This window comes from Hordeum vulgare, chromosome 1H (assembly GCF_904849725.1).
Source record: "Hordeum vulgare subsp. vulgare chromosome 1H, MorexV3_pseudomolecules_assembly, whole genome shotgun sequence".
NCBI lineage: Eukaryota > Viridiplantae > Streptophyta > Magnoliopsida > Poales > Poaceae > Hordeum > Hordeum vulgare.
Window position 1 is genome coordinate 353,333,038 of NC_058518.1, and position 10,561 is coordinate 353,343,598.

The window sequence follows — 10,561 nt, forward strand, 5'->3', positions numbered from 1 at the left end:
TAGTTCTCCCCAACTACAATTATTGAGGAACGGAGGGAATAGTTGTTAAGGAAAACAAAATATATCTTTATTCTTCTAATAATAAAGCAAATAGTGTTGCTGATCGTCCGTAATAAAATTACATCCGAAGTTGGTTTAAATTATCCACTATGCCACCCATGAGTGAAAAATGATTTGAATTTTTTCTATCAAAGTCGTCGTCCCGTGTGATTATTACGCCATGAGGCCGTGAAGAATCATGAACGCATGCGAGCTGTAGTGGGTTCATGGACCAACCCATGTTTTATTATTTCAATTTACGTTTTTCCTTCTTTAAATTAATTTGTTATTTTCCAAAAATCCATTTTTTTAGTTTTGAAAACAATGTTCGCGAAATCAGAGAATGTTTGGAAATCAAAACAAAGGTTCAGAAAATCAGAAAATGTTCACGGATCCAAAAAATGTTGATGGTTTTCAAAAACTGTTTGCATATTATAAAAGAATTCACAAAATGTGTATGAAATTTTAAAAAATGTTGCGAAAAACTAAAAAATTACGAATTCCCAATTTTTTCCCTATTTATAAAAAAGTTCATCGATTCAAAAAATGTTCACCCAGTAAAAAACTGCCCATGCATTTCAGAAAAAAGATAAGTTTACATCAATTGACAAAACTTGATCACATGAATAGTGCTTTTCTCTTTTTATTGGAGCAACCACGAATTGATGGGCCAGCCCATTTTTTATATTCAACAAATATAAAATGTTCATGATTTTTAAAATGATCATTTATTCAAAACATATCCGTGAATTCAAAGAAAATGTCTATGAAATAAAAACAATGTTGAGAAAAACTAAAAAGTTCACTATTTTCGAAATTTGTTCCCCATTTTTAGAAAGTTCATAGACTAGGTAAGAAACTGTCCATGTATTTCAGAAAAAAGATAAGTGGGCATCAATCAACAAAATTTGATCACATAAACACCACGATCATCATTAACGAGGATGGAAGAAAAGATAAATGGCAACATGATGGGCCACCGTGTTAAATAAAAAAATAGAGGATGCTCATATGTCGGGATATTGAGCCACACTTATTTGGCTATAACATAATATTTTGGTCTTATAGCTCCTGTGCGACACATTTCATGGGAATTGGAAGGAATGCGACGTGGTTCAAAAAAATGTCTGTCTTGCGACACGTTTGAGCCCGGAAATAGCCCACGCACAACATGGCCCTTAAGCTCAACTGACGCCCTCGTTGTTTGTTAGGGGTTGGATCCACCACTCATCCACATAAGTGTGGGACCCACCATTTGTCCACGTACATGTGGGACCCACCTCTTCACATCTAGAAGAGACGAGCGCCCGCGCGGGCCCGGGCCCGTCCGCCCGCCGCCGCCCATTGCTTCTCCTTTCCCCAATCTTTCTCTTCTCCGGCGACCTATCGCAAATGTCTTCTTCCTCCGCCACGCACTCAAAGTGGCCACGGTATGGTCCAGTGCCGCTCACAAGGTGCCCTGATTGCCCACGCCCAGAGCCTCTTAAACAGTGGGTCAGTAAGACCGATGACAATGGCAATCTTGGGCGTGAATTTGTGAAATTCTTGAGCAAAACAATGACAGGAAAGGATGACAAGGTTAGATCTCGGTTCTTAGCCCGTCTTTCGTTGTCGTTTGCTCTGATTTTTCCATTTTTCTCGTGAATTTGGGATTTAGGGTTCCTGTTGTTGTTTTCAGATCCTGAATTCGAGTGGATGGATGATTATATCGAGAGGATTAAGTTTGAAGGCTACATTGATTCGAGCCGGGCCACAACCTGGGAGCTCAATTTGGCCGGAGTGCCGCGCTATGGAGGATCTGGGGAGCTCGGATAGAGCGACGGCTAGAGTCGTGCCAATGGCGAGGTATGTGTCGTGGGAATAAACCTGACAGTAGAGGTGTAGGGTACAAATGGAGAGGCAGAGTCCTAGCTACGGCAAGATTGTACGCAAGATGTATGAGTTCACGCCCCTCTCTTGGAGGTAACAGCCCTACGTCTCAGGTGTTCGGGAGCTCTTGCAGTGTGGATTGTGTAATACAGGGGGTGCGAACCCTTGTGTCAGAGGGGAGGGGTGGCTTATATAGAGTGAGCCACCTCTCATCAAGGCCTTAGCATCTAAGGGCTCGATCAATATGAGTTAAAGATATATGTTACTGATAACGTAGGTGAGTAATCAATGCTACTAAAGACCATTGGATGAACGTATGTCCGTTGGCCCTCGTGGGCGACTTCTGGTCTTCAATGCCGACTAGAATCCTTCCGAGTGGATGCGGGTCGTCGAGTCGATGGGAATGTAGTACGAGTGTTTGCGTACCGAGTGACTTTTTAAGTGCCATCTTCATCCAGTCGGAATCTTCTGTCTGACATTTGGTCTAATAATGCGGTACCCTTGGGTAAGACATTTTGGTCAGGACTATGACCCTACCCTAGGTACATACCCCCATCATTAGCCCCCGAATGGATCGAGGTTCGGGTGACGAAGGGGTCGATGCGAGTTCTTGTCGAGTCGTTCCGATCTTGGACATTTTTCACGGATTGATAAAACTTCGGGTCGACTAAAATCTTCGTCATTCACCTTGATCGATTCTGTTGCGAAGTTCGCCCGAGTGATTTGAGATGCTTGGACTCATTCTGAGTGACTGACAGGATCTTCTAATATGACTGATCACTGCGGCAGGTCCAGATCTCACGGGATTCGAAATTTTGATTTCCGCGCGCCTCGTGGGGATGACGCAACTGTAAGGCAAGTGGAGCAACGACACCTCGATTATCACGCCGTCATCATCGCCACACGTCATGTCTCCTCTGATATCGGGATAGGCTGAGATCTGAAGGGCCCACCATTCGGTGACTCAGTCGGTCGCTTATATAAATGCGTGTGGGGCTAGGGTTATGGCTGCACCTTGATATTTTCTTGCCTCTCCTCCACCTTCGTCCCACCAGCCTTGCTCAATATTTCCTTCACCACCACAGCCATGCTGAAGGGAAAAACCTCCAAGCTTGAGCGCGCCAAGAAGGGCGGCAAGGGGAGAAAACCCGGTCGGGCCGCAGTGCCGCCAGGGTGGATACAGGGGGAGTTTCTCCCGTCCACCGTGAAGAAGGAGGATATCCTGGATCTCGTTGAGAACGGGATGGTGGTGGAGAACTCTTGGAGACTGCCGGAGGGGGAGCTTGAGCCGACACCTCGCGATGGGGAGCGGGTCCTTCTCCTCACACATGTCGAACGAGGTTTCTCACTACCTCCACACCCTTTCTTCCGAGGTCTCCTCTTTTACTTTGGGATACAACTTCACCACCTTCCTCCGTATATCGTGGCATACCTTTCCGCATTTATCACTTTGTGCGAGTGTTTCTTGGGCTGCCCTCCTCACTGGGGGTTGTTCAAGAACATATTCACTGCTCGGTCCCAAACAGTGAAAAAAGCAAATCCTGGGGACACTCGGACCAACATTATCCAGTTGTGTGGTGGTATAGGAATCCAGAAAAGGAACAGGAGCACTTATCCTCCAATGACCCTTCCCGAATCTATTCGAAACTGGCAGTCGACATGGTTGTATTGCAACGATATTGCATCCCCGAACATGTCGACTAGCATCCCCCCTTTTACCTTAGATTGGTCGGCTTCCCCTAGAATATTGAATATATTCGAGGATGAGAAGGAAGAAGTGGATATGTTGGGGGGGGGGGGGAGGTGATCAGCTTGGTCAGAAATGGGCTAACTGGTACGGACGTGCTGGACACGTTCCTCAGTTGACGCATCCAGCCCCTTCAGGCGAGGGACCATGCCGTGTGGCATCATTTTGGTTCTGAAGATTCCACTGGGTCTCACCCTGAGGAAGTCGATCAAGAAACAGTAAGCCAGTGGATCAAGGGCATCACTGGTCCTTGTGACAACCTCGTAGGATCCAAACGAGTCGCGCCATATTATGCTGAGAATAAGCCACGGAAAATGGTATGTTACATTATTTCCGACCGTGTTCATGTCTTCGTCGAGTGACTGCAGACTTGTCCGATTGAATTTATTGTTTTTGTTCTCTGCAGGAATGGACCCACTTGCACTCTCGTGTGCCCAACGGGGAGCAGTTTGATCTTGGGGCGGAAAGTGAAGGCGGCAGTGCCGAGAGCGAGTATGTTGACGATAGCGATGAAAGCGAAGATGCTTCAGACGACAGTGAAGAAGAAGAACAGCCTCCTCCGTGCCGCGAGCAGCGAACTAAGCAACGCCACGACCCAGCGGCTTCTCCGAGCAAGACAGTCGCCTCCAGCGGCAGAAATGTGAAGCGGGACCGAGCCACCGCAACTAACTCTGTGGAGAAGGATGCGAAGAAGCCGAAGCCTGACGCGCCCAATCTTCGGAAGGCCTTGCTACGAATGAGAATCGCCGTGCAGGTCACCTCAGCGTGAGTGTTTATCTTTTTTGTCTCGCCGTTGTGTCTTTTCAAGTTTCTGCTAACCGAGTACAATTTGCTTGTCAGTGCTGCTACTTCGGTGTCGACTCCTGTCGGGACTGGAGAGGATCATATGGACCTGGACGTCGTGGATCAGCCTGATCCTCGACCAGGTATGATAAGCATTAGCTTTATTCCATTTTATAGATTGGATCTGTCGACTGATTTGAACATCACTGCTACAACTTCAGACGTCATTAATTTAGATGACGAACCAGAGCCGCAGCAGAGAGCTACAGAACAAACTCCTGCCGAGCCAGTTACGTTTGCATTGGGGATGCGTGTGACGCCTGCGTCGAGTGTACCTCGAGTCGGTTCGAGTGCTATAGCAATAGCCCCTCCGACTGGATTGACTGTTGTGACGACTGTGCAGAGTCCGCCTCTGGTAACCCAAGCTACCACTGTCGTGATGCCAACTTCCTCATCACTTGCATTTTCCCTGCATCGCATCCCAGAGGAGCAGACTAGTGCTGCCAAAGAGGCTATGATCCAGGCCGAGCTGATGATGCAGTGAAGAAAGGAGGTGTTCGAGGCCAGTAAGTTGGCGTATGACTCCAGCTCGGCGCTCCAGGCGAACATCCGAGTAAGTTCCACTGTAAGTTAATTTCTGACTGAATCTTGTCAATCTTGCTTTACACCCACTGGGCGTTTGCCGTGTAGTAGTTTGTCTTTACTCCAGTGGGGGCACGCTTAGTGAACCCACTAGGTGTAGTCCCCGAGACTGCTGTTGAATTCTTGCATCAGTAGGAGTCTGTACTTGAGAGGTATGCTCTATTTTTGACTCGACCAGGACGGACATGGTCGAGTGTTTTTGTATCCAGTGGGGGCACTCTTAGTGCACCCACTGGGTGTAGTCCCCAAGACTGTTGTCGAGTGCTTGCCTCAGCAGGGGTCTAATTAAAAATCAGTAAATGTTTTATTCGGGCAAAACGGGTCTGACCGAGTAGTTTCGTATCCAGTGGGGGCACGCTAAGTGCACCCACTGGTTGTAGTCCCCGAGAATAGTGTCGATCGATTACGAAGGGCAGTAGTCTTAAGAACTTGGGTGGGTGCGGCGGGCCGCTAATTGGTCGAATGAATTGTATTTCTCCACTCGGAAGTAGAAAAATAATTGTGTCGACTGAAACTTATTTTCCACTCGGAAGTAGAAAAAGTTGAAGCATCGACTGAAACAATATTGTTGATGCTTTTCAGAAGGCTTGCGAGATTGGGTCGCAATATACCCAGATGGAATTTGAGAAGAACCAGCTGCAGCTGGAGTATGATGCTATGAAAAAGGTACTGGAAGACAAGGATCTAGTCCTTGCAAAGCTGAAGGAGAAGTCCGAAGCTAATGAGCAGAAGCTTGCGGACTTTAACAGGTTGATGGCAGAAAATGAGAAAATGAAGAAAGAAAGAGATGAGTGGGCAAAGAAGCTTAATTCTATGGCAAAGAGGGGAAACGCCATAGAAAGTTTTGGAAAAGATTTCCTGGCGAAGATGCTTGCGTACGTCATTGGTATGTTCTCTTTGCCGAGTGTATCTTTACAATTTTTGCCGAATGAAATGTGGCTGATGCTTCATTTTTCTTCTTCCACAGAATTCTGTCCGGACTTGGAGAAAGAGACCTTTGAGGTGGAACCATACCTGGACACCATTAAGTTTCCTGTTCCTGACGACTTGGCCATAGATATGTATCCCCTCAACTGTCGCCTCGTGAAGGTTCAAGGATATCTCACTCGACTGCGAGTTGATGTGGGGGGAATCGACAAAGAACTGTGGCTTGAAGATACGTTCCTTGTCGATTTGGAAGCTGTGATGGACCGCTTCGGTCGGGTTCCTGAGAGAGTCCAAGCGTGGAAGAAATTCACTGCTCGGTGCGGAGTTGATGTTACCCTTTCACTCGTCAGGGTCCACTGCAAGGAGGCAAGAGAAGACAAACTGAAAATGCTCCAAGTGGCGAACACCAAGAAGCTCCAGTTCGAGGATTTCATGGAGACCTTCATGAGCGCTGTGACTCACATTGTTGATGGAATTGATCTCGATAGTTTTGTCGAGCCAGCAAGTCTCGGAGGTCCTTGAGAAGGAAACTATTGTTATTCTCAAAAACTTTAAATTTGCCTCGGTATGCCGAGTGGTTGATGTATTGTTAAACTTCGCTCGGGTGTTGAACCCTAGTACTTTATGGATGCGCGGATAACTTTGATACATGTTGAGCTCTTTTGAATTTATATGCTTTCGATATTTGCAAGATTTGCTTGGTTTCCTTCGAGTGAATAGAATGCTATTCATTCGGAAAAAGTTTTTGACTTAGGCGATTTGCTTGCAACTAAGTTTTCGAGTGTGAAGTCTTCTTTCCACTCGGATTATATTTTTACTTAGGCGAATCGTGTTCACAGCTAAGCCCCCGAGTCTGAGGTTCGCTCTTCACTCGGAGTACGTTTTGTACTTAGGCGAAGACTGGTTCGCAGCTAAGCATCCGAGTGAATAGTTTTTATTCACTCGGAAGGGTTTTGTAACTTAGGCGAATCATGTTCGCAGCTAAGCCCCCGAGTGTGAGGATCTCTTTGCACTCGGAGTGGGATTTGGAAGTGTAGGCACTCGACCGGAATCGACAAAAATTGAAGAAGTTATGACTTTGACAAGCAACTTTATTCAGCAAACTTCATCTGTTACATCGGATCGACTGGTGATCAAGCATAAAAACGTTTGAGTAGATCTGCATTCCATGCGCGCGGCTCGTCAATCCTTTTTTGGAGATTCTAGAGTCGATAGGCTCCATTGTTTAACAACTTGGTGACGATGAAAGGACCTTCCCAAGCAGGAGCTAGCTTATGAGGTCGTTGTTGATCCACTCTGAATACCAAATCGCCTTCATGAAACGCCCGACTCCTTACATGCCTCGAGTGAAAATGTCATAGGTCGTGTTGATAAACTGTAGATCGAATCAGCGCCATCTTGTGTTCGTCCTCCAAAATATCTACTCCATCTTGACGTGCTTGCTCGGCTTCAGCTTCTAAATAGAGATCCACTCGGAGTGAACTCTGAAGCAAGTCACTCGGTAGAACGGCTTCGACTCCATAGACTAGGAAGAAAGGGGTTCGCCCAGTCGACCGGTTCGGTGTTGTCCTCAGACACAGAAAACAAAAGGTAGTTCAGTCACCCAGGCGCCTGCAGCATACTCAAGGTGTCGCATGGGTCAAGGCTTTAATCCTTGTAGGATAAGGCCGTTCGCTTGCTTAGCTTGGCCGTTGGTTTGAGGATGGGCAACAGATGCATACTCCACTCGGGTCCCTTGGTTAGTGCAGAAACGTCTGAACTCGTCCGAGTCGAAGCTTGCCCATTATCCATGATGATGCTGTGCGGGACTCAATATCGGAATGTAATTTCCTTCACAAACTTGATGGCTGTGCAGGAGTCCAGCTTCTTGATTGGTTTAGCTTTGATCCATTTGGTGAACTTGTCGACTAGCACGAGCAAGTGTGTGAACCCACTCTGACCTGTCCGGAAAGGCGCGACCATATCTAAACCCTAGACAACAAACGGCCATATGAGAGGGATAGTCTTCGCGGCACATGCAGGTTTATGAGACAAGTTGGAGTAGAACTGACAACCTTCACAATGGTCAACAAGATCTTTGGCCACAGGTCCCCGAGTGGATTTCTTCTAGAATCAGTTGGCCCTCCTCAGGGGAGATGCATCGTTGAGCTATGCCAGTCACCCATTACTGTGAAGGCCTTTGACTTGCGGACAATATGTCGGGCTTCGTATTCGTCCTCTGGCAGCTCACGCTTTAAGATGTATGCAATATACGACATTGTCCAGTCGGGGATGATTACCAAAATCTCCATGATTAGATCGACGACTGCTGGAACATCAACTTCAGTCGGATCGGAAGTACTTGTTGGTTGCGGGGGCTCTTCAGTGAAAGGATATTCTTGCACAGACGGAGTGTGCAAGTGTTCCAAACATACATTGTTGGGTATAGGTTTCCGAGTAGATCTGATCTTAGCCAACTCATCAGCTGTCTGGTTCTTCAGTCGGGTACATGATGGAGTTCTAAGCCTTCAAACTTCTTCTCCAGCTTCCTCACTGCATTGCAGTATCCTATCATGGCGGGGTTCTTGACATCCCACTCTTTCATCACTTGATTGACCACCAAATCCGAGTCGTCGTAGACCATCAGGCATCGGACGCCGAGTGAAATGGCCATACGCAACCCGTAAAGGAGAGCTTCATACTCAGCTTCATTGTTGGAGGAGTCTAAAGTGAATCTGAAGGACATTGTTAAGCCTGTCGCTCTTTGGAGACACTAGTACCACACCAGCACCAGACCCATTTAGCATTTGGGATCCATCGAAGAACATAGTCCAGTGCATCGAGTGAATCTGGGCTGGTTGTTGCTGTTCCACCCACTCGGCCATAAAATCAGCAAGAGCCTGAGACTTGATGGCTTTCTTTGCTTCAAACTTGATGTCCAAATACAACAACTCCATGGCCCATTTAGCCACTCGGCCTGTTGCATCTCGATTGTGAAGGATTTCTGATAGCGGAGCATCACTGATGACTGATATGGAGTGATCTTGAAAGTAATGTGCCACTTTCTTTGCGGTCAAATATATTCCATAAAGAAGCTTCTCGTAATGCAGAGACCTTTGCTTTCAAAGAGTCAACACTTCTGAAATATAATAGACTAGACGTTGAACCTTGTAGGCTTTACCTTCTTCTTCTCTCTCAACATTCAGGACTGTACTGACGACTTGATTGGTGGTTGCGATGTATAGGAGCAGTGGTTCTCTGTTGTGCGGAGCAGTAAGCACCGGCTGGGTGGAAAGTAGAGCTTTGAGCTCTACAAGCGTTTCTTCTGATTCATTAATCCACTCGAGTACATCCGACTTCTTCATCAGTCGGTACAAAGGCAGTGCCTTCTCACCGAGATGAGATATAAATCGACTCAATGCTGCTAGACATTCTATAAGTTTCTGTACGTCATGCACTCGCATAGGGCTCTTCATTCAGACGATGGTGCCGATCTTCTCGGGGTTAATGTTGACCCCTTGTTCGGAAACGAGAAAATTGAGTAACTTGCCCCCGGGAACGCCAAAGTGCACTTAGCTGGATTTAGCTTGATGTCGTACTTCCTCAAGTTAGCAAATGTCTCTCCTAGATCAGTCAGCAGGTCGGAACCTTTGCGTGACTTAACCACTATATCATCCATATATGCTTCAACATTCCGACTGATATGGTCGAGCAAACACTTCTGGATCATGCACATGAAGGTTGCACCGACATTCTTCACACCGAAAGGCATGTTGATAAAACAGAAACACCCGAAAGGGGTGATTAAGGCTGTTTTTATTTCATCTGGGCCAAACAGATGGATCTGATGGTAATCAAAGTAAGCATCCAAAAAAACACAAACGCTCGCATCCCGCAGTTGAATCGACAATCTGATCAATGCGGGGGAGCGGGAAGTGGTCTTTCGGATAGACCTTATTAACGTTCTTTAAGTCGATACACGCAAAGGGATTTGTCCTTCTTGGGAACCATGACAACTTTCGAGAGCCACTCGGAGTGGTAAACCTCACGAATGAATTTGGCCTCCAAGAGTCGCGCCACCTCCTCGACGATTGCTTTCCTCTTCTCTGACGCAGATCATCGCATGCGCTCTCTGACCGGCTTCGCCTTTGGATCCACTCTTAAATGGTGCTCATCCAGCTCCCTGGGTACACTCGACATGTCAGCTGGCTTCCATGCGAAGATGTCCCAGTTCTCACGGAGGAACTGGGTGAGCTCGTCTTCCTATTTACTGTCAAGTGTCGTGGATATGTTGGTTGGAGCAGCATTGAGATCAGTCGGATGGACGTTCATTGGCTTGACCTCACCCGCCGATTGAAAAGCGGAGTCAGAAGCAGGCTTCTTGGAGCGCATTAGGTCAGCTGGGTCGGTAGTTCTTCGGTATTCTTCCAACTCTACCACGGCCATTTGTTGATCTGCAATCTTTGAACCTTGTTGCAAACACTCTTCAGCTCTCTACCGATTGCCGGAAACAGTGGTGACCCCTTTAGGGCCTGGTATCTTCATCTTCGAGTACACGTAACATGGGGCCTTGAA